Source organism: Myodes glareolus, chromosome 5 (genome assembly GCF_982192425.1).
Source record: "Myodes glareolus chromosome 5, mMyoGla1.1, whole genome shotgun sequence".
NCBI classification, from domain to species: Eukaryota; Metazoa; Chordata; class Mammalia; order Rodentia; family Cricetidae; genus Myodes; species Myodes glareolus.
Genome location: NC_142030.1, coordinates 101,332,714 through 101,358,126, shown reverse-complemented (window position 1 = coordinate 101,358,126; position 25,413 = coordinate 101,332,714). Strand labels below are relative to the sequence as shown.

At 39.0% G+C, this 25,413-nt stretch overlaps 1 pseudogene; it reads right to left on the bottom strand.

Annotated features, from left to right (window-relative positions):
- Positions 1–348: 348 nt before the first annotated feature.
- LOC125406689 (elongation factor 1-alpha 1 pseudogene) lies at positions 349–23,971 on the bottom strand (annotated as a pseudogene).
- Between the last annotated feature and the right edge of the window lie 1,442 nt (positions 23,972–25,413).

The following is a 25,413-nucleotide window of genomic DNA, read 5'->3' as shown; positions in this document are numbered from 1 at the left end:
TGATTGAAGTGTTAATATTACTAGCAAAATATAGATCTGAAAACATTGTCATGAGATTTTAAGAATTTCGTGCATTAATTTGTCATTAGTCTTATTTTAATAGGTCTCAAAATTCGGTGATGAACTTTTGGGCAAATTGTTTCCATTAAAAAGTACTGATTCTTAAAAGACATAACTTAAAACTGTTCCTGGCCAAAAGAAAATGGCTCACAAAACATTCTCCTTTCCTTTTGAAGGCTTTGTAACACTGTTATCATTGAGAAGTCTTTTACTATTAAACATAAATGGTCAATGCTGACAAACAGATTTGAGCTCTTCCATCACTGAGTCAGAATGGAATGCTATGTGTTAGAGATAATATTTTTTAGCTTTCTGAGATTTTTAGGAAGACTCACTGGCCCTGCCAGCTCCAACATCTTACTTGTTCACAGCTTTGATGACACAGCAACTGTCTGCCTCATGTCAGGAACAAACAGAAAAAGAACCCAAGGAAGGAGAGTCAGCAATGCTCTCAACACATATGGAATTGCCTGGGACCATATCAACAATGCCTCCATCACCAACTTTCAAGAATTTAAAGTCATCTTCCAGCCTCTTATCAGATGTGATGTTTTCTTTAAACTCAGTAAATGTGCTTGCCATGTGAGCTGTGTGACAATCCAATACGATGGCATAGTTACTGTTGATTTGGCATGGATGGTTCAGGCCAATCACCTGAGCAGTAGAGCCAGCTGCTTCCATTGGTGGGTCATTTTGGCTGCCTGTAGCAATGTTGCCATGTCTAGCATCTTTGAAAGACATGTTCTTTTTATAAAAACACACGGTCTCCAGTAAGAGCTTCACTCAAAGCTTCATGGTACGCATTTTAGCAGACTGTATTTCCATTTTGATATTGACTGGAGCAAAGGTAACTGCCATTCAGCCCACAGGGAGAGTGCCAGTACCACTAATTTTATAGACATTCTGGAAGGGCAGTCTCTAAGGCTTGCCAGTTTGACAAGTTGATGGTAAGATATAATACAAAGCTCCCAGCATAGTGAGCTTCGTCACCCTGCCATCTTTATAGGTGACTCTCCATCCCGTGAAACAAGGCATATTAGTAATTAATTCCAGCAAGTCGCTATCCCAACCAGAAACTGAAACAAATGCTACTGGGTCAGGGTTATTGCTAATTTTCTTATTGCAGATGCTGAGTTCTTAAACAATTTATTTATATGTCTTTACGCTGTAGGGTGGCTTGATGGAATCCATTTTGTCGACACCAAGAATTAGTTACTTCCCACACAGTGTATAATCCTACTGGAGTGCTCACAGGTGTGTCCATTTTTGAAGAAACCAGCTTCAAATTCACCAACACCAGCAGTAATAACCAGTTATAGCACGATCAGCTTGATACGTGCCTGTGATCCTCTCTTTAATAAACTCTCTGTATCCTGGGACATCAAGATAGTCATATAGCATTTCCTGTTCTTCAATTTCAACAGGAGATACCAATAGTGATTACATGTATATACTCAACTTTCAGTTTGTCCAACATTCAGAAATATTTGAAGGAGCCTTTCCCCATTTTAGCAGCCCCCTTTTCAAACTTCTCAATGATTCATTTGTCAATTCCACCAGATTTGAAGATCAGTTAGCCAGTTGTGGTGGACTTGCCTGTAGCAACCAGGCTATTACATATACTACGGTCCTGTAGTGCCTGTAGTATGTGTACTATGGTACTATGCCTGTAACCTACAACCTTCACTTCTGGACCTTTCACAAGTTGCGCAAGGGCCTGGGGATTGACACACACAGAGACAGAGACATGGGTCATCCTTGAATTTCCTTAATTTCAAATTTAAACTAAGTGACAGATTATAAAAGGCTGTAATACATTTATAACAAAGGAAACATATTATATAAGCTTACCCATGATAAGTCATTAAGAAAATAAAAATGATCCCAAAGAAAATCTGGACAAACAATATAGAAAACCACAAAAGCATGAATATGAAATAGCAATATAGTATGACCATTGTGGGGCTGGGATGCCAGAAAGATGTTTCTCTGAAGCTTTACTTTAATCTTCAACATGCCTCATCGGCTGAGTGCGATCTATCTTCTCATTTTATATATGGTATAACCGAAATGGGGTTAAACTTATACACTGTCCTGGGTGAAAAAGAAAGGAGATAGGAATAAAACACAAAATCCAGTTCATCGAGATGGTTCAAAGGGTAAAGGCTCCTACTGTCTCACCTGATGACCATGGATCCACACAGGAGAGGTGTCTCAGATAGGGTTTTGTTGCCATGAAGAGACACCATGACCATGGCAAGCCTCATAAAGAAAAACATTTACTTGGGAAAAGCATAACATTTCAGAAGTTCTGTTTTTAATGGTCATTAAGGAAACATGGCAGCACACTGGCAGACATAGTGCTGGAAACGGAGTGTAGAGTTCTAACTATGGACCTGCAACAACAGGCAGAGAGAGTGCCACTGGGCCTGGTTTGGGCTTCTGAAACCCCAAAGGCCTACCCCCACTCACTATGAGCCTGTGGCATTCACAAGAGGCAAGTATATTCTTGCTCAAGTTTTCCTCTGGCCTCCACATGCACACTGTGACATTCCACTATCCCTATCCATAGTACATTCAAAATAAATCGCTTAATTTTAAAACTTGGGATTCATTTATCCTCAATAGACATTGCAAAAATGAAACAAAATGAACCATTTAGTAACTGTGCAGGCTTGAAAAAATTGAGTCTTACATACTTCTATCAGGTGACAGTGTTTGGTTCATTGAAATGCAGCTTGATATTATACAGACCTAGTAACATGAATGTCTGCATGAAATGGAAAGCTGTATATATTAAATTGCTTTTTTTAAATAACAAAGCACTGTAATTCACCTGAAAATGTACCACTGGAGCAAGGAAATGTGCTAGGCATATGGTATGAAGAGGATGCTGAACATCTTGAGCTCTCCTGGGACTCACATGGTAGAAGGAGAGAACTGACCTTCACATTCTACACGTGTGCCATGGCACGCCTGCACTCTTGCTTGATCTCTTGCTCTCTCTGGTATTCTTACAGTCAAATATTAGTTAAAGATGAGTATCAAATATATCCTTCATGTATGTACTAAAATATATACACATGTGACAATAAATTGAGCATCTTTTTCAGAAAAATATTAGCTAATGTTTTGACGGTAAATATAGAAGAGTGTGACTTTCATCCAAGTTACTGCTTCACATTGTGCCCACTGTTTAGTTTTATGATGCTTCACCTGCATTTTGGCTTCCCATCTCATCAATCAATGCAGCAAATGTGTGAACATAAACTTTCCATCTCTTTTTGGTGGGGTGGCATTATTTTTCTTGGAAGAAAAAAATGTGGAAACACATTTCAAAACCCCTGAAAATATTCATTGAATTTCCACCCGGAATTCTAGTCTCCTGATTTGTTTTTCTGGTATAAATACATCTCTTCAAGACTGCAATTGGACAGAAAGTTGATCATCAGCTAGGAGCATTGAAATGTAGTCAGGCTTCAGTAAAAGGGGTATGGCCATTGTTGGGTGCACAGTGCTGGTGTAAGCATCTTCCTTGCTATCTTTTTAAAGAATTCACATTGTAGCTAAAAAGCATAACTATGGAGTAATAACTCAAATTTGTGTTTAGAAAATGGAGCTTAACTTCACTACTACTGACATGCATGGACAGTCTTTTGCTTCTTCCATCATTTCACTTGACATGTCTGGTACCAACTATACTATGATGCCAGAGTGCTCAGGGTCAGTTCCAGTAATATTCATGCTAAGAGAAACAGAGATCTTACCCTGCCCTGTGAAACGCCTTATTCTCTCTTGACAGTATTTCTTAGCATAGTCCTTGTCAGGCTTCAGACAGGCAATGGCTTAATACCATCATTCAGAAACTACAACATTCAATTATTCAAAAATGCCTAACAGGAATAATTACCAGTGCCATGTGAACTGAGATGAGCTAATAGTGTTACAAACAAAGTACACTTGGGCATGGTGGTGTACAACTTTAATACTAACAATTGTCATGGAGAGGTAGGCTATCTATGAGTTCTGAGCCAGCCTTAGAACTCTACAAAGAGAGTTGCCAGCAATTATTGTAGCGAGACCCTGTCTCAAAACAAAACCACAAACAGAATCTGACACACAGCCATGCTTACCTAAGCAATCATGGGAACACTTAGACTCAATCCTGTAAGATCTGAGTAAGGGAGTTTCTTCAGGTCCCATGCAATATGCGATGATGGAAACTGTTGTGCTCGTGTTCTATGGTTAGATCTGTAAGCAGTGACGTGATTAAAAAAATGGAGATTGCTTTCTTCTCGCTGCATATTGCCCAATGACGGAATCTTTGATTTCTCATGTGAGGTTCATTGAAACATCTTAGAACATTGGTTTCCTTGCTTAGATTTTTAGAAAAATTTAGGATTAATTTTGCTGTTCTTCATTCTTCACAAATGATCACTACTGGCACTAGTATGCACAGAACTATCTGAATGTATTCACTCAAGTCACAAATATGTATTGAAGGCATCATGTGTCAGGTATTTGATTCAGACCCTAGGAGCAGAGCAGTAACAGAAAGCCAAAAGTATATGATGCTAGTCCCAGTCATGAAGATCTTACTGTCTACCAATAAAAAACAAAAATAAATGATGAATTAAACAACAGATTTAAATTTTTTAAACTCTATAAGTTGTTAGTAAAATGTCGAGAGCATCTGTGTGCTTCAAGTTTTTTAAAGATTAGTTTTTATTTGTACCTATGTGTTTATGCACATGTGTGTGCATGAGCACTTGCATACATGTGAGTGCAATGGCTCTAGATCCAGAAGGGGGCATAACATCCTACAGAGCTGGAATTGCAGGGGTTGTGAATTACCTTCCGTGAGTACTGAGACTGGAACTCTAGTCCTCTCTAAGAACAGCTAGCACGCTTGACTGTTAAATCATTGCTGCAAACCCTGCGTGTTTCCATTGAAGAGAGTTATTAGGGGATGTTTCATGGAGCAGATGTGAGATAAACACTGAAGTGTGAGGGATGGCAAGGACAGATGTACAGTTCCAAACCATTGCCTTCAGCAGTTTGGGGATTCCCTTAATCTATTGGAAGCATTTATTTAGGTAAAACCCGATCATTGGATTCTATAGAACAAACACCAAACCTCAGCATGAATTATTATGAAGCCAAATTGGGATTTATTAAAAACAGAAAGGTACTCAGGGAAAGAACAAAGCATGTCTGAGAGCATGGGTGTGGACTCCTTGAAAGGGAACCATGGTATATTAGAAGAGATTTCCAGCATAGATTGTAAGCATGGGGATTAAAAGAGAGGGGCACAAGAGAAAGAGTAAGATACTCAAAGAGTACACACAGGTTTCAAGGGAGAGTCAGTCTTCACTTTTGCCACATAAGCCATCTTAGAGGAAAAAGGTACATTTCAAACATGGCTAAGAAACTTTCTTCTTCTTCTTTCTCTTGATAAGTAAGATGTGGGAAAACTCTGAAGGTAATTTAGATAGAATTATAATCTCACAAATTGAAGTTAAAGTCCACTGTTGTTGTACAAAATGTTTGGACATGTCCTTTCCCTGTATCAAGGGTTTATAGTGAGATTCCTAGGTAATTGCTGAAAGGGGGAAAGGTTGTCAGCATGTCCTTAGCTATGCTGAAATTCTTGACTTTTAGTCGATCAAGAAGCTTCAACAAGACTCCCAGAAAGCAGCTCCTCTCCCTTGCTTGCACTGCTTGTTTTTCTGCAGTAGAAGAGAGAGTCTGTCCAGGAGGGCCTAAGAAAATCATTCCCAATAGAGAGGAGCTAAAATAAGGCATCCACAGAGCACCAAAGAGGATGACATGAGAGGGAACGAAAGGCTCGAGGAGGCTGGAGGAGCCAAGATCAGCGATGTAAGAGGCTGAAACCAAAGAGATGGAATCACTGGGATACATTGGAAATTTTTGAGGGGAAACTTGGCATGCCACTGTGCCATGCCTGGAATGTTGAAGGTAATCTAAAGAGATGCATATGTCCCTTATTTTGGATATAAGACTACTGAAATAATGGACCCCAATAAATTGGAGTCTCTCATGCTGGCAGAATAAAAATCTAACACCTTAACTAAATGCAGGACAGTGGAAACATACTGACAACTTTTAAAATCACCTTACAGATGAGACAAAGGGTGAGTCTGGTTCTGCACTTAAATTAACCTCACTTCAGGACCTAAAAATAGATTTGATGTTGGAGGGATAGATGTATCTATTTGTCCCTCTTTCAATGTGACCATCTGTAATTTGCCTCCTTTCCTTCTTTTTTTTTCATTTTTCTATTAATTTGAGGGTTTTAATTGCCTTTTTGAGAAAGGGTGGCCTAACCTGGTTCCACCTGTGACCGTCAGTTTGGTATTTTCTGCCACACTGCTGAAACTCTAAAAGGTGATTTGGTTTCACCAAAATGCCGTGATGACATTTATAGGAATTCCACTGGCCATATTAAAACCCACTGAAAAGTCATGTCACCTAGATGAGTATGAGTAAGGGAAAATGTGAGTAGGGCCTCATGGGCTCCAGCACTGAGCCAGCAGTGAGCCAGCAAGACATGTTCTCACTGTGGTTCTGCCAGGGAGAATACTTTGTTAGACAGACAACACAAGCACGCTTGTAGATTCACACTGCATATGACTAACAGCAAACCCAACTCACAAAAGTTCAAGAAATGCCCCCTAGAAAACCTCTCCTCTATTACAACTGTATCCAGGCTCTTTCTGACTCTGGCAGCAATGACTTACAGACCTGGTGAACATGGGTTCCAATGTGTGAAGAAAATCATCCACGCTCTTATTTACAATGACTTATAAGGCTGCTCCAATTTGGTTGAACGATGACAGTTTCCCAGAGGAAAGCAATTTTGATTCCAGAACTAAAATAACTTGTTTTTCTAAACCCTTGCCCTTCACACTGGTGTAGTTCATATACATTACAGTCCCCAGAGACCCCTCCCTGCCACAAGCCAGCGGGAGACTGCCAGACTTCAGTCTCTACTATGAACTATGTATCTTCACCGGTGCAGAAACTCCGAATCCTGAAATGTATACGGGATGTAAGACCTCCACAATGGACCTGAACATTGCTCAAAGCTCTTGTCATGATGTGTCTGCTGTCGGAGGCATTAGTAACTCTTCTCATAAATTTTTTAATGATGGATACTCCATCTCACTGTCCCATTTGAACCCAAGACCTTCATGAAAGTACTTCTGAGTAAAGTTGGTCAGTGTAGATTTACATCATTCCTACTATGACTGAGTCTGAGGACTTCACATAAAAGGGTCACAGAGCCTGAACTGAAGTAATTGCAAACAAAAAAAAAATAAATGTGAATCCCGAGTAAATCCTTCATCACCTTGAGTGAAGAATTCAAGCCATATAAGCTTCATTCTCTTCTGTGGTGACCTCTGTAAACACCATTGCCAACTGAGTGTTGATCTGTAGGAGGCAATAAGGAAGCTTGGTTCTGTATGACTCTAGCATTCTTTGGTTTGAACTTCTGGAGTCTGACACTGGGAAGTTGTTGGCATATTTAAGCAGAGCACAATTGGCTAAAACATGTCTTAATGATAATTAACTCAATCTCATTTGTACATCAAAACTCAAGACATACTTATTTTCTTAGTTGAGGTTTCTAATGCAGAAAAAAAATACCATGACCAAAAGGAAGTTGTGGAGGACAGGGTTTATTTGACTTACAATTCTAGATAATAGTCCAGCTTTAGATTACATCAAGACAGGAACTCAAGCACAGCTGGAGCCTGATACAAGAGCTGGTGCAGAGCACATGGAGAGGTGTTGCTTACTCGCTTGCTCCCCATGACTTGCTCAGCCTGCTTTCTTAGAACCCTGGATCAACAACCCAAGGATGGTATCACCCACAATGATCTGGAATCTCCTCCATCAATCACTAACTAAGAAAATACCCTATATCTGGGTCTTACTTTTTCTCAACTGAGGTTCACTCCTGTCAGACAACTATAGCTTTTGTCAAGTTGATATAAAACTATTCAGTACAATTATATTGAAACTCTTAGAAAGTACATGTGACATCTTCCATAAATGTTGATTCAACAAATTGTCTCAGAAAACAGACTCAAGATAACAAATGCTTATGGCAAGAGTTTTGGAGAGGGTAGCACTACAGATTTGCTGAGATGAGCATGAGAATCTGGGACATTCAGTGTGGTCTGGTTGTGAAGATAGTGCAGAGGTCAGCAGGATGTTATCCACCTCTTTTCTAGCCATCGGGGCAGAAAGCAGGTTCTCTCCTTTTGATGAGACAGCCCTCCATGTGTAGCATTCCTGGTTTCCCTAATGCTTATCTGTGACCACAAGGACCTCATGTTTCCTACACCTTTTCTTTAAAACAAGTGCAGTGAGTTCTTCTCTCCTTGACTGTTAGAACTGCACTGTGATCAGAAACTGTCCACTGGACAGACACACTGAAGGTGTGTTTGCCAAGCACAATGATAACACTAATTACCTTTTAGCCACCATAGTCAGTCATATTCCCTTTAATACATCAGAATAAAGTTTTTTTGGGAGTAGAACCCAAAACTTACAGATGACCTCTCTAATTTGTTTTATTTCTTTTTCTTTCCTTCCTTCCGTGCTTCTTATTCCCTCATTCTCTTCACTTCTCCTTTTCTTTCTTCTTTTTCTTCCTTTATTTATCCAATGTCAGCCTCCAACACAATTTGAAATCAAAATTATTTTTCAATAAGACATATGAAACTATTTTAAAGACAAAGGTGAAATTAAAATACACTGCTTTTCACAATGCCATTCAAAGCCTTAAGAAATACATAACATTTGCCTCTATTTTCTTTGTTTTGTTTCTCAAGACAGGAGACAGGGTTTCTCTGTAGTTTTGGGGCCTGTCCTAGAACTAGCTCTTGTAGACCAGGCTGGTCTCCACCTCACAGAGATCTACCTGACTCTGCCTCCTGAGTCTTGGGATTAAAGGTGTGTGTCATCACTGCCCGGTTGCCTCTATTTTAATGAGAACAATTTCTTCTGAACAAATTCCATGTGGGTTCTGAACTCCACACATGAATGTTCTGTAAGAGATGTTAGTCACCGAGAAATAAGCATTGGGGACAGCTGCTTGAGTTCACTAAGTTTCTTTCTTTCTTTCTTTCTTTCTTTCTTTCTTTCTTTCTTTCTTCCTTCCTTCCTTCCTTCCTTCCTTCCTTCCTTTCTTTCTTTCTTTCTTTCTTTCTTCCTTTCTTCCTTTCTTCCTTCCTTCCTTCCTTCCTTTCTTCCTTCTTTTTTTTTAGATTAAAGTAGGGAACTTTTCCTGTTGAAACTGAACCATTTGCTCGCTGTTTGACAGCAACCTTCTGAGTTTAGATTTTTCAGCATAGATCTCTAAGGTAAATGAATCCAGACTAAATTCTCCTGTATATAAGTGTGTTTATCCACAAAGAAGATTCTTAGTAAACTTAACATCGTAAAAGATCATTGGGTTATTTAAGATTTCTGAAAGGAGAAGATTACACCATGGCCACACACACAACCAAATGGAGTCCTCCCAACAATGGAAACATTAATTAGTGGATACTAACAAAACAGACCAGGAAGGCACTGCTAGACCAGCTGTCTCCCTCCCTGAATGTGTAAGAGTAATAAGAAAGCTGTCACAACAACGCCACCTTGGATACATCTCACAAAGCTAGTCATTAGCAGCCATCTGGCACAGCCAGTCCCTCTGTCATATCTCCTAAAATGACATAGCAGCTATTGGTGTACAAGGACGTTCAAAGAGACCCTAAGTTCCTATGCACTATTTCTCAGATGTAAGAACTGAGCTCCTGGAGGTGAGACAGTATTTTCAGGACTCTGGAGAATTAGAATAGGTGGTGGCTCCAAGATTAGATAATCGGGTTGAAGCTTCCAGAAACAAGTCACACCTCTGCTAAAGATTCTGTAAAAATAATTAATGGACTAACCTTCCATGATTGTGGAGAATTGCAGGGTTGTAGCTCCAGAAAGAATTTATCTTAGACTCTCTTCAGCTCATTTAATGGTCACCTATTGCTTGCCTCTGTGACTGACCTAGCAGCATTGTGAATAGCAGGTACAATGGTTTTGGAATATACTAACTGGCCCCTGGTCCACCAACTCAAAGACAAAGAACAATATCGTATAATTTTTAGGCCTATAGAAATGATACCCCTGCATTGTGTACCTCATCTACCCAGGGTTCCCACCCATGTATTTGAAAAACTCTTTGATTTATAATTTTCTTTGTATTGTTACTTTAAAAGACACATAAAACTATTACGATGTTGGAGCATGGTATTTGGGGTACTCTAAGTCTGTGCTTCTAACTTATTGACACACATATTTTGGTTCAGAAGGAACCACCACTAATTCCCTTTGAGGGAGAGCAGTGTGTTATTGAGTCAACACTGGCTGCTACGGGACACTGAAGCATTTTCATGGTCCTCCGTGATAACTAATTCCTGACTGACAGCTCAAGTGTATTCAAACTTCCACTACCAGCAAAAGATGTTTGAAATGCTCCAATGTGGGAATAAGGAGAGAAAGGAGGAGAGAGAAAAGAAAGGAAATGTGGCCTGTTTCTCCTGTCCTCCTCGGGTCACACAGGCTTCTTTACTCTGGTTATGGTCCTTTGAAATCCTCTCTTTCCTACACTTGTCTCCTCCATGAGCTCTTTACTTCCTAGTACTGGCTGTTAGAACCACTATCTGTGAGACCAGGAATGCCTCAGCGGTTCAGAACATGGACTGTTCTTGCAGAGGAGTCAAGTTGGGATCTTAGAGTTCACGTTGGGTGACCCTTAACTACCTGTAAGTCAGTTAAAGGGGATCTGATATCTTCCCTCTGCAAGCACGCACCCTCCCCCACACAAATACATAGACATGATTACTTAGACATAATTTTCAAATAATAAAAATAAATCTTTTTAAGAGCTCAATTGCTAGTCTTTCATTTTAGTTTCACGGGAAAATGTGTTACCTGTTACCTTTATGTAACATGAGGGCCGGCTTGTTGGGGTATCTGTCCCGCCCGGTACTCCATAGCCAGCAAAACCCAAAGAAAATCACACACAAGACTCCATAAGATTATAAACTGATTGGCCCAATAGGTCAGGCTTATTATTAGTCCTTGTCACTTATATTAATCCATTATCATTATCTATGTTAGCCATAATAGCTCAGTACCTTTTCCAGCTGGGCAGCTTACATGTTTCCTCTCTTCGGTGGTCTGTACAGGAATGGCTGAGAGAGAGCTTCTGCTTCCAGAATACTCCTAGTCTCTTTGCTCCACCCCTACTTCCTGTCTGGCTTTCCCACCTATACTGCCTGCCTGGCCAATCAGCGTTTTATTAAAATATGATTGACAGAATACAGATAATTCTCCCGCACCACCTTTACTTTTAAAAAACCCTCCTAAGGCATTTGGAAGTTTCAGATCCATCATATAGGATATTTTCTTCATCTTATAACTTAAAGATCAAAACGAAAGTATTCGAACAGAGTATATTACAAATGAATAATCTGTATTGGTAAAATGAGTCAGAGGAATAATCTTGATTTAGGAAATGAAGGGCAGAAAAGAATCACAGAGCTCAGAAGGAACGGGAGCCTTTAAAGGTCGCTGAGTCATAATCATGCTTTATGCATAAAGGAAGGTGAAACAAGGTTTGAAATTGTCACCACAACCGTGTAAGGAGAGCGCTAGATCAGAGTCCTGGATATTGGTTCTTGGCTATTTTACCTTCTGAGCAAACACTTTAACCGAAGGGTCTGGGTAATTGGATGGTGCATGGCAGAACAGATCTCAGAACCAGAAGCAGAGTTTGGAGGCCGGTAAGAATTACATATCCTTAGGCATCTCTGCAGGCCTGCACATCACAGATTTTAGGGGCAGACCCAGGGCTCTGTTTCAATAAGTTTTTAAAGCAATTGTGAGGCAAAATTAAAATTGAAGGCCCCCAATCTGGGCAAACAAATCTATCCTCAGCCATCTGAGAAAATCATTCTGATACCATTCATTGAAATCTACTAGCACATAGTCATTTTCAATTTTATTTTAGAATGGCCCAGGGCAGTATATTTAATCTCTAAGGCTAGAGACATGAAAATTAACTTCACATCAAATATTTTATTTTCCTGTATGTTGCTTCATCTGAAGCTAGTTCCTTCCTCTGTAAGCATTTAGCACCTACACTGTGCTCATTTCTGTGGTGTTCTCCTAAGTTCTTCATACATCCTTTCTGTATCAGGTAACCAGCTATGCTTCTCAAACATACACCTATCTCTGCTGTTTAAGTTGTCAATTTCTGTGTGTGATACGTACAATATTCCCTTTGTACTTCTCAGTGCTCAAGTTTGTGCATGGTGATTCCGTTGAAAAGAACTTTGAAGAGGTCATTTTCTCCCCTGAGCTTCTATACCAGGCTCCAAGAGACTACACAGAAGCAAGATGCCCAGTCATGTTATTTTTCACCTCACCATCTAATCATACATATGAGAAATACAACATGGTACATTACACCAACTGGAGAAAAAAAAAAAAAGAAAAGAAAAGCGCAGGGACTGCAGAGACAAATGAGCACTTGTAATCAGGCATTATTCTTAGAGGATCCAAGTTCAGTTCCCAGTACTCATTTAAGGCAGTTCACAACCAGCTTTATCTCCAGCCCCAGAGGATCGGATACCTCCTTCTGGCCTCCTTAGAAAGCTGCACAAACATGGTACTCAATACACACACACACACACACACACACACACACACACACAAATAAAAATAAAATAGATATTTTTTATATTTTTAAATACTATTGCTAAACTAAAAGTATCCTGATTTGATTTCTCAACTATTTGATGCATTTTTCTTTTAATCTTTTGATGACTCCCTAGAGTAATAATGTACAACTTATTTTTTAAAGTCAGAAATTGGTTAATAATACTTGAAAATTTGTACAATTCATTTTACCAATAATCAAAACAGAATCTAGAGGGTACCCTTGAAAGATATAGAGAAAGGTTTTACAGAAATCCACATTTCCTCATGACTAAAAACTTTTTAAAATGAAATATAAAGATTCCTGAACCTAATAAAAGACATTTTTAAACATATACAAAACTATTAACCAGATTTATATTTGAATACAGAATGATGATACCTTCCAATGTCCACAAGAAGTAAAGATTGCATTTTTTCCTTTGCACTTCTATTCTATGTTGTATTAAGGGATATAGCCAAGAAAATTAAATACAAAAGGAATAATAAAAAGATATTCCAGTTGAGAAAGAAGTTTAAAAAAATTAAACAGCCTGATCTTTGTTATAATAGCTGTTAAAATCAGCTGGGCAGTGGTGGTGCACACCTTTAGCCCCAGAATTCAGGAAACAGAAGCAGGTGAATCTCTGAATTTGAGGCAAGCCCAGTCTACAAGAGCTAGCTGCAGGACAGGTTCCAAAACTATAGAGAAACCCTGTCTCAAAAAAACAAAATTAAATAAATAAAGAAAGAAGCTGTTAAAGTCCTAGAATAACAGGAGTTAATACACAATTTTAGGGAGATCACAGAATTGAAGGCAATATACACAAATAATTTGCACTTCAACCTGTCAGTATTATCATAGATATTTGGTATTTATTTAAAAAAATCTGTAATCAAATTAGTTCAGGACTATTGTCACAGGTCTATAAGAGAAATACAGCTAGATGGTGTAGAAATGAGGCAGGTTTGATTTACCTCCACGTTCAAAAAGGAAAATAGAAATTTATAGGCAAGGTACAGAGTGGGGTTGACGGTCAAACAACTGCCCAGAGGAAATCCCAGGGCTTAGAGAGAGCCTGGATACATGCACTTAGCTTGAAGAGGGCAGAAGACAGGCCAGGGTTGTCTGTCATCACCAAGGCAGAAGAAGGAGGACTAAAATCAAAAGTAATCATATATTAAGGACAGGTCATTCTGATTAAACTGATTTGGTAGGATTCTTGCCCAAACCAGACAAAACAGACAAATTCTTAAAGTTAAATGTCAAGGTCATATTGATAGTATAGACTTGGGCAAACCAGGTAAAGGCTGGTCATGAGTGATGAAAGATAGAAGTCCTAGTTTGAAATATCTGTTTATCATTGCACCAAACCCCAACAGAGTTAGATGTGAAGGACACAAACTATGAAAAGAAACGAAAACATTTACATGAAAAATGAGCCCTGTTGTGTATGTGTCTTGGAAGACACAATGCTTCAAAATTTTTCCCCAAGGCAATTTCAATAAAATTTCACTGAATATTTCAGCACAATATTTTAAAAAGTAACAAGGCCAGTTTTGTTGTAGGTTTTGCTTTTGTTTTTCCTAACACGTCATAGAAAGTTCATTAGAAAGTGACAATGCTCAGTAAAGCATAGTGGGGTGCACATCTTTAGTCCCAAGCAAGTTGGGAGGCAGGTAGATCTGTGAGTTCAAGGCCAGTCTGATCTACATATTGAGTTCTAGGATAGCAAAAGATACATAGTGAGATTCTGTTTCAGAAAACACAAAAACCAAAAGATTGAGGTAAAGAAGGAAGAAAGGAAGAGAGAAAGCAATCGAGGAAGGAACATTGCTCTATGATAAAATTAAAGGTAGATTAATTAAATAGAATGGAGACCAGAAATAGAATGAAGCATATAGTCCAATATAGTCCAATGTATACTAGTATCAACTTTATAATAGTAGCTAGCTCTTAAAATTGGAATTTGAGGTATCTCCCAAAGGCTTTGTGTTAAAGAAAAATCTTTAGCATCTTGGATTAAGGAAGGACTTTTTAAGTCTATGAAAGGAAATCACAGTCTAGAGAAAGCGATCTTCATCAGAATCACAGCCTACTGACTCTCAAAATTAATTATTTGGCCTGGAGAGATGGTTCAGTAGTTAGGAGCACTTGCTGCTCTTTCAGAGGTCCAGAGTTCAGTTCCCAACACCCATGTGGGGCAGCTCACATAAGTGTGTAACTCCTGCTCCTGGGGACTTAACACCATCTTTTTGACCTTCAAGGAACTCTCACACATATGTGCCCTCCCAAGATACACATTTTTTTAGAAAAAAATCACAATAATAATAATAATAATAATAATTGACAAAAGAAAAGTCATAATCTGAAAAATACAATTAGTGAGCTACTGAAGAACTAGTTTGTCGGCTACATGGTCAGATTTAATTCCAGTATTCGAGAGGTTGAAGCAAGAAAAGTACAAGTTTGAGTCTGGCCTGGGTTGCACAAGTCAAAACCTAGACTTAATATCAAAAAAAAATTAAGTTAAAAAAATAAAATGATAAAAAATATTTACAAAACATGTTTGCTTTCTCCCGTTCTCTGTGTATCTTTTTTGTGTTGTTTCAGATGCTACAGCCTTGGGTCCCCTCAATTTTTTTGACCTCTATCCTACCCCTTGCCTTCCCTGAAAGCAGCTTTACATTTCTTTCTTTTATAGTTTCACCTACGTGCAGTATTTACCCTAGTAAGAATATGTTATAAAGAGCCAGCGAACAACAATGACAACAAAATCCATCATGCACTGAAATTAAGCTTCCCAATGTCTATATGTCTCAGTGAACTTCTAAAAGGAACAGCCATTCTGAAAGTGCAGTTTCACACAGATTTTATACTTTCACTATCAAGTATATTTTCACACAGTGATCCATCATCAGAAAAGAAGAATCTGTAAGAGAGTTAGAACTTGAAAACAATGAGCTTCATATCCTCTTTTATTGCTTATGTCTGTGTGTATTGCTGGCATTCAGTCCTTCCTCATCTCCTAGTAGCTAGACTTTCTTGTTGTCTTTATTAGTCTGTATTCATGTGCACTTTGGATTACATATATTATATGTACATTTCCCATAATATATTATAGATGTATGTATGTAATATATATATATATGTGTGTGTGTGTATATGTATATGCATATATATGTGTGTATGTGTATGCATATATAGGTTAGGGTTCACATATGAGGAAGAACATTGTGTATTTTCTTCTGATATTATTTGATCTACTTTATATTATATATTTATGGTCATGCAAATTTTTTGATTTCACTTTTCTGTAGAGGTAAATACAATTCATATATATGTATGTATGTATTTATATATATGTATATATATCATTTTTATCATAAATTTATCAGTTGATGAACAGCTATATGGATTTCAATTGTTTACTACAGTGAATAAATCAGAAATAATCCTGGGAATGCATTATCCCTATAGTGTAGTGTAGAGTTTTCTGGGTATATAGCTAAGGTATATAGTAGTTCTATTTTTAATTTACTTTCTCACTGAACCTGGAGCTCCTATACTTGCTAGAGTACATGGCCAAATATGTGAATAGCTAACAATTATATGAAAGAATATTCAGTGTCACCAGTCATAGGTGAAATTCAAATTAAAATCTTGGCAACACAATCATGCCTACTAGGACAACTGTGTAAATTTTTAAAAGGTAAAGAAATTGCTAACAAAACTGTGGAGAGATTGATGAGAATGAAAAAAGACTCAGTCACTACCAAAGTAAATTTGGGACCAGTAAGAAGGCTCAGGGGTTTAAGGAGCTCTCTGCCAAGTTTGAGTCCTAAATTTGATCCCCAGAATCCATACGGGAGGAAGAGAGAACTGACTTCTGTAAAGGTGTCCTTTGACCTCTGCGCATGTGCCATGGCACACAAATGCACACACACGAAAAATAAGTAAGGCCTGTAGAGATTTATCAGCAATTAGAATACTCACTGTTCTTGCAGACAACCAAGGTCTTATTTTTAACACCCATATTAGACAGCTCACAATGCCTGTAACTCCAGCTCCAGAAGATCTGACACACTTTTCCAGCTTCGACTGGTACCAGGTATGCATATGGCATTCACAGACACATGCAAGCAAACACTCATACATATAAAATGAAAAGAAACAAACCTTTCAAAGAAATACATATACATGGAGGCCTGCACTTTCCTGAAGGGAAGAGAGAAGTAGTTGTGGGAAGGGTAAAGATTGGAAGGAAGGAAAAGAAAAAATAAATAAATGCATAAATAAAATTTAAAAACCGATTTGGCGAAAGTTCAAAAAGTGAAATATAGAATTAACTGAAGCTCAAAAATCCTTCTATTCAAAAGAACTGAAAACAAGTATTCAAACCAGCACATGTAAACACATCTTAGGAACAGCATTGTTTACAATGGCCAGAAAAAAAGATGCATCCCAAACACCACAGAGGAGGAGACAAGCAAAATGAAGTATATCTCTACAGGTGGGTGTTATTCAGTCCAAAAAGAGAACCGAGCATTGACCTTGAAACTATGTGGAAGAACATCCGAAATACTACAAGTAAAAGGAGTCAGATACCAAATGACAAAATTTGAAGATCCCTTTCAGAACCACCAAGCAAGATATTTGTTAGTTGCTGGAGTTCTGACTAAGCCAGGGCAGCATGAGGGAGAAACTTCTTAGAGAGTGGAGGGTTTTCTTCAGAGTGATGAGATATTTTCCTTTTAGGGAGCCATGAAGACTGTGAAACACCACAGGTGGTTCTAAAGGCTGGGGGATTCTCATGCAAAAAAAATGATTAATTTTTAAGCTAGGAGGATAGGACAGTGGAAAAAGCATTTGCTTCATAAATTTGAAGACCCCAGAACTCACATAAATTCCAGGAAGTCATGGTAGTCCACCTATAAGCTCAGCATTTAGAAGACAGGGATTGGGTTCACAGGAAAAGCTGGTTGCAAAGTCTAACCAAAAGGGTAACTTTCCTATGAAGTATTCTGCCTCAATGAATAAGCAGGATGATCAATAACATACAGTATCAACTTCTGGTTCCACGCATTCAAATACATATGAAAAGAAAGGAGGGAAGGAAAAATGATTCTAGCTAAGTGATTTTAATTTCAACAAAAATTAGGGAGTGATAAATCTTTAAATATTTATTTTATATGTATGATTATATTGCTAAAATATATATTTTGGCACAACATGTGTGCCTGGTGTCCCAAGAGGAAGATGTCATCTCCTCAGGAGCTGGAGTTACAGACAGCTGTGGGTACTTAGAACTAAATCTGGCTCCTCTGGAAGAACCACAAATGTTCTTAACTGCTGAACCATTTCTGGAGTCTCATGTTTCTCTCTTAATGAAACATATGCTCATGCTTCCCCTTTAATGAAACATGTCTCATGTAGGATTTTCTTTATCTGTTCTTGTTTGTTTATTATACTAACACACATGCATATATGTATTAATGCACACAAAGATACACAGGAGTGGGTACATTTCTCTTTAGAAGACATCTGTGTCCTACTTAAAGATGAGAGTTGATCTAAATCTTCCTGAAGGCCTAAGAGGCTTGCCCACATATCTCACTATAGCATTCCACAATGAGATTTATTCTCTGCAGCAATGGGAGATTTTCAGTTCCATGAGACTCTTACCCAGTGAGTATCATCATTTAGCTCTCTTTAGAACCTGAAAGACATTCTTTAATTAGATTCTACAGATTCAAGCGGAATAAGCAAGAAGCACACCCACTTGCCAAATTGTGACCTTTTACTGAGAAATCCTAAGAGGAAGATGATACCGCAAGTTCTTAGATATTTAGAAGGGCATGGACAGTCAACCTCCACCTCCAAAAAATAACAAGTGTATCTTGACCAGGAATAGCCACTGATAGCAAGAGAAATGCATGAATTTAGAGAAAGTATCTCAATTAAAATTATATGTGTGATAATTTCACTATAGCGACTTAACTGTAGTTGGCTACTGTGCTCAACTGGTGCATAGAGTGCTGCTCTGGTAGCTGAACTATTACATCATGTGAGTCTGTAGTGTGTGTGTGTGTGTGTGTGTGTGTGTGTGTGTGTGTGTGTATGTGCTGTGAATCATGTGTGCTTTCAGTTAGTGTAGGCAAAGGATTACACAGCATGTCTCTGGAGTCCACAAGACAACATGGTTGTCAGACTTCATCGTCTATCTTTTGTGAGGCAGGGTCTTTACACAGGCAGAACGTACATAACTGTGTACATTCAGGTAGCTATCGAACAAGCTACTGAGCATTCTCTTGTCCCTCCCTCACATCTCACATCAAAGGCTCTGAAATTAGGGACTGTGCTAGAGCATCCAGTTTACATGTGTGCCAGAAATCTAAATTCAACTCCCCATGTCTGTGCAGAAATTACATTACCGACTGGACTAATCCCCCCCCCCAAATTTTTACTTTTTTAAAAAATATATCTTTATTTTTTGTGTGTGTTGTAAATGAGTGCAGGTGCCCACAGAGGTAAAAGAGGGCATCAGACTCCACCCTGTACACAGAGCTGGAGTCACAGCAATTGTGAGCTACCCAACCTGAGTGCTGAGGAGCTCTGGTCCTCTGCAAGAGCAATAAAATGCTTTTTAACCACTGAGTTGTCTTTGTAGCCCATTTATCTGTTTTTAAGTGACTGCTTTCAGCAATTTATTTTAAAAGATTTCCTCTAGTATGGAGAATGCACACAGCTCCTAAAAGTATATTTTGTTCTCAAATTTATCTACTTAGTACTATGAATTCATTATTATGTTCCCAGAGCAATTCATAAGAAACACAATTATCAACCAACCAGTTTCCGAGCAGAATGTCAAGAGAGTCCTTGATTAATTTGTCCCATGCAGCATCCCTGCCTGTGTCATCTCCTTAGCAGTTCCTCACTGTGAAAAGGGAACAAGCCCACACCTGTTCAGTCAGCTGAAACCTCATCCTTCCAATGTACTCCATATACTTCCAAGCCTCTGTGGCTGTGAGAAGGTCATGTTCCACCTGGTAAGCATCCCACATCTTCTTCTCTCTTAATAAATGAATTCATCTTCCACAAGCTATGGTATCATCTTTTAAAAGAATGTTTCTCAACTATTCCAGGAAATAAAATTCATATAGTCTTCCCTAAATCACTCAAGTAGGCATAGTAATCCATGAGAGATGGGTGAGTCCTTTTCCTCCCAAGTGTCTGGGGAGTTTGGGAGTAATTATATTCATATAATATATGAAATATAAATGATCATAACAACCAATTTGTGTGACAAATATACCTGATATACAGCAAATTATGACAGAAGGAAGGGATTCTTTAGACTAAGTTTAAGGGTAAAAGTCCATCGTGGTAGGTAAAACATAGGAATAAAAATAGGAGGGAACTGGTCACATTGAATCAGGAGAAAGAAAGACAAACAATTAACAGGGAATGGGCTAGTCCATAGAAAGTAAGGCCAATCATTCATGGCCCACTCCTTCCACCAAGGCCCTATCTCCTAAAGGTTCCACAGTCTCCCCAGATAGCACCAGAGTATCAGGTTCAAGTGCTCAAATACTGAACCTATACTGAACCTATAGGGGCATTTCATATTCAAACCACAACATCCTAAAAAATACTAGAAAAAAACAACTGGAAGGAGTTAGGCATTTCTATAAATAAAGAAAAAGTGAATGAGAATCTTGTTGTAGTTGTTAGGAAGCCAACAAAACAAAATCCCTGTGGAGCACCATTAAACAACCCAGAAAGCTCTAATGCAGCCACATGCCAGTTATGTTGATTTAGTCAACTTATGCACTCAAAGAATTCTAAATGTACAGAAGAGAAATCCTAATGTAAGCGACAGAACTGGTGAGATGTTTCAACATATCAGGACACTTGCCACCAAGCATAATTGATGTAGGTGGGTCTTCTTCCTATGTGTTGCTTTAATTGGTTAATTAATAAAGAAACTGCCTTGGCTTTCGATAGGACAGCAGTTTAAATAGGTGGAGTAGACAGAACAGGATGCTGGGAGAAAGAAGCAGAGTCAGGCAGACACCATGGAACCAGCTGCCAGATCAGACATGCTGAATCTTTCCCGGTAAGCCATGGTGCTACACACATTATTAGAAATTAGTTAAAGAATATGTGAGAGATATCCAGAAGAGGCTAGAACTAATGGGCCAAGTAGTGTTTAAAAGAATAAAGTTTCTGTGTAATTATTTCGGGTGTAAACTAGCCAGGGAGCCAGGATACTGGCGGGAATGCAGCCTACCACTTATTTTGCAACACATGATGATCTGAGTTCAGCCCCAAGAACCTATGTGGTAGGAGAGAACCACCTCTGGCAAGTTGTCTTCTGACATATACAGATATGCTATGACACGCTCATACCTACTCCAAACACACACACACACACACACACACACACACACACACACACACTAATAATGATAGTAGTAGTAGTAGCGGCACATAAATGCAAACACACACACACACATACACACTATTATTAGTAGTAATAGTAGGATATAAATGCAATGAAAAAGAGAAATCTCATTCTGTTTCTAAATAATACCTACTACAAAAGCTGGCCATGTGGAATGAAAATGCATTACAACTACCATGCACAGAAATATTAGTTGAATGCATAAGGGAATGGGCATTCTTATGAAGGTTGATTGTGATGTTGAGTACACAGTCCATTGTTCTTTCCTACAAAATTGAGAATTAGCAGGAGATGTTGTAAAAAGTTACACTCTAATTGAGTTGATAAAGCATTTTATTTTCAATAAATTTTCATTTCAATATTGAAGACTGAAAGCAGGACTACTTATCTGTTTAGGTAAATTCTGGCTTGGTGCATCATGCACAAACAATCTACTTCCATGCAGTTATTGGTCACACAGAGAATTAGAACCCTCCAACTAGGATATTAATACATGGGAAGGTATATTTATTATTAGAATTAAATGAAAAATTAAAAGAATGTTAATGTGTTTGTGATACTTCAGTTCTCACACCAAATAACTCAAGCTCTAAAGGGATATTTTTCATCTGACCTAAAGTCACAGAGACTTTGGTCCATGATGGTCTCCTTGGTTGTCTATCTGTTGTGAGGTTGCACATCATGGCAGGGGACCAGCAGCAGGACAAAGCTCATTCAACTTATGGTTGATATGGAACAAACATCAAAAGATGCTGGCATCCCAGTCTCCCTTCAAAGGCATGCTTTCAACAATGAGCCCATCCAGGAGATTCCACCTAGGAAAGCATCTACCATCTCATCATAGCATAGAGGCATGTTTCCAATGAGATTAAAATCAGAGCCCATATAAGGAAGCATCTACCACTTCCTAGCAGCACAGAAGCATTCTTCCAATGTTGAGACTACACAGCAGAGTTTGCCTAGAGAAACATCTATCACTTCCTCATAGCACAGAGACATATTCCAATGAGACTGCTCTGCAGCGTCCACCTAGAGAAGCATCTACCACCTATAGAAGCAAAAAAGTAGAAGACACTTGGACCTTTGTGATAGATTAATGACTCAAACTTAGTATTTAATAGAGATGGTATTAACCTCTAGGGTCTAAGTGAATAGAGGTACTAGGAAAGAGCAGTTGGATATAAACACATAGACACACAGACACACAGACACACACACACACACACACACACACACACACACACACGCATGCATGACTGCAGTCATGCCTCCAAAGAAAAGAATGTTTCCTACACTTGCAGCAGACCTTGGGTTGGTTCCCAACATTCTGATCAGGCTTCTCACAACCAGCTGTCACTCCAGCTCTAGGGAATCCTGCACATACTTATAGCGTCTGTGGATACCTACATACAATTTGTGTACACACATAGAGTCAAATGAAGATAAAAATAAAATAAATCTTTTTTTTTAATCCTGCAAGCCTAAGGTCACAGCTGTTCTATTGCTAGACATGGGAAGCCTATTTTTATTATCATTTATCTATATTATTTTGAGACAGTGCCTCATGTAGTCCAGGCTGGCCTAGAATTAAATATGTAGTAAAGACTGACCTTGAAATATTGATCCTTCTGCCTTCTTGTTCCCAAAGTCTGGCATTACAAGTGTGGGCAACCATATCAGGATTATGTGATGCTGGGGATAAAATCAAGAGATTTGTGCTCATCAGAGGAACACTCTGCTTTCTGAGCTACATGCCCAGTCCTCTGGCAGAGTGATTATTTCTTAATAAATCAAAATTTTATGCAGTATGGAAAGAGTTTTTATATGTAGGTTACTAGGCTGTTTATAATAATAGGAAGAAATACTGTCAGGTCCATAAAAAGGGTCATTCATCAATTAACTTTTTGTTTTTATGTTGAACTATGAATTAGGCTCAAGTTACCTTTACCACAGATGTGTCCTTAAATATTTTTGTAAAAGCTTTCACAAACAAAGCATATTGGTATGCGGTCATTATTCTAGCACTGAGGAGACTGAGGTGAAGTCAAGGTTAGCTTGGGCTCTCTCTGTAGCAACACCGTCTCTCAAAACAAACAAACATACAAAGAAGCAGCCTACCTCTTTAATATGGTTTGCATGTTAAAACACTCTGATGATAATTAATACACTAATTAATGCCTTTATTAACCTCTTTAATATGGCTTGCACGTTTAAACATTCTGATGATAATTGATATACTAACTAATGCCTTTATTACTACTTTGCTATTTAAAATGATGGATTTGTTTTAAGATAGAATAGAATAGAACATATCCTTGGTGTTATTCCATTGGGACACTTTAAGAACTAACCACGCCCATGCCAGCCACTTTTGACCCTGCCCCCGCCGCCATCTTCTCTCTCTCTCTCTCTCTCTCTCTCTCTCTCGTGTGTGTGTGTGTGTGTGTGTGTGTGTGTGTGTGTGTATGTCTTTTCCCTATGCTTGTCTATGTTTTTCTTTCTTTAAGTAGTAAATGTCTAGCTTTATGTATAGTCTTATGTCTATTTACTTTGCTGTCCACCATATCCAGCCGTTTGACTCTGCTGCTCACCCAGGGACCCTGACTCCCTCCGCCGCATGGCGCTGCCACTTGCAGCTGCTCCGCGAGCTGCCTGGGACATCCGCTCATGGTATTTTTAAAAGAACAATATTTTGGTGCCGTGGACTCGAGAGATTCACCCGCCAAAGGCCAGAGTTCCAGCTTCACCTTTCGTCTGGGACCCTGACCACCAACTTCCGGGACTGAATCAGAACCGAGGACTTCTCAACCCCGCCAACTGCCTGGACTCCTTGCTACAAACAACACCGGCTTCTAATTGTAAGTTTCCTCACTCCAGCCAGCTTATCTGAGCCTTTTTAACCTGGGATTTACCGGTCCTCCCTGTGTTTCTGGGCTCAGGGGGTACTTCTCCGCCCCGTCACTGGCATCCATTACGGCTTGTGTCCTCTGTTAAGCCCGTGCATTCCCGCACCTGGGGACCGGGGGTTCCCAGGCTTCTTCCTCTTTATTTCAGTCCTTTCTTCCTTCCAACCTTTCTCGCGGACGTAATTGGCTGATCCGGTTTGGCCTATACCCCCCACATATGGATTGAGGATGCTCACCCACATGTCCTGGGTGGTCGATTTGCATCTCACCTAAACGGGGAGCCGTTCCCCATAGGCTCGCGATGCCACGGTTTTTTGCGGGTTTTTCACGGTCTTTACCTGGGAAAACAAGTCGTACCAGCCTAAATATGCCTTAAATTGTCTTAAATTGCCAGTTTTTCACGATTCAGACTCTGCATAACAACCAGGCGGCCCCCAGCTTTTAAAATTCCCGTGGTCTTTCGATTCAAGCCACAACACGAGGCCGCCGCCATGTTCATTGGGGTCAGGTGACTTTATCACTAGATTCACTGAGAGCCAGATCACGCGACCAGGCCCTCCCACTGCTATGTATGTCCCGCTTTTCCCTCCCCCTCCTCAGTGTTCACTGAAATTCTCTCCTTAGCTGTGATTACAGGTGTTTTGCATAGTGACGTGCTTTCTGATAGGGCCCATCAGAAACATACACTTTGCCTAATTCCTGTTCTCTATGTATAATAATTGTTCATTTCATCTCGTTTCAGACTACAAAATCATAAACTGGTATGTACTTTTAAGCTGTTTTCTACCATTGTCAGTTCTGCCACTAATCTTAATGTTACAAACAGTTTTTTTTTCTGTCTGTCTTTTTACAAATGTGGATCTTACCTATTAAGAGTCAATACAGTCAAACTCAAACCCAATCTTCCAGACAGATTCTATACTGCAGCTATACCTAATAATCAGCCCTCAACTGCTCAGACATCTGGGAAATGCGATATTTAAATGTTTAATTATTTAAAAAACTTTTCATAACAAAAAGAGACAGGTTGGCTCCTAACAAGCACTCTGTTTCCTCTGAGAAGACAAAAGACAGATGGTCAAGTCACTGACCAACGTCCATCTGCAGTTTGCTTCGACTGCCAAGCGCTGACCATTGGGCAAAAAACTGCCTATCACCTAAACTGGAGACTTCCAAATGTGGACATAATCACTGGAATCAACAGT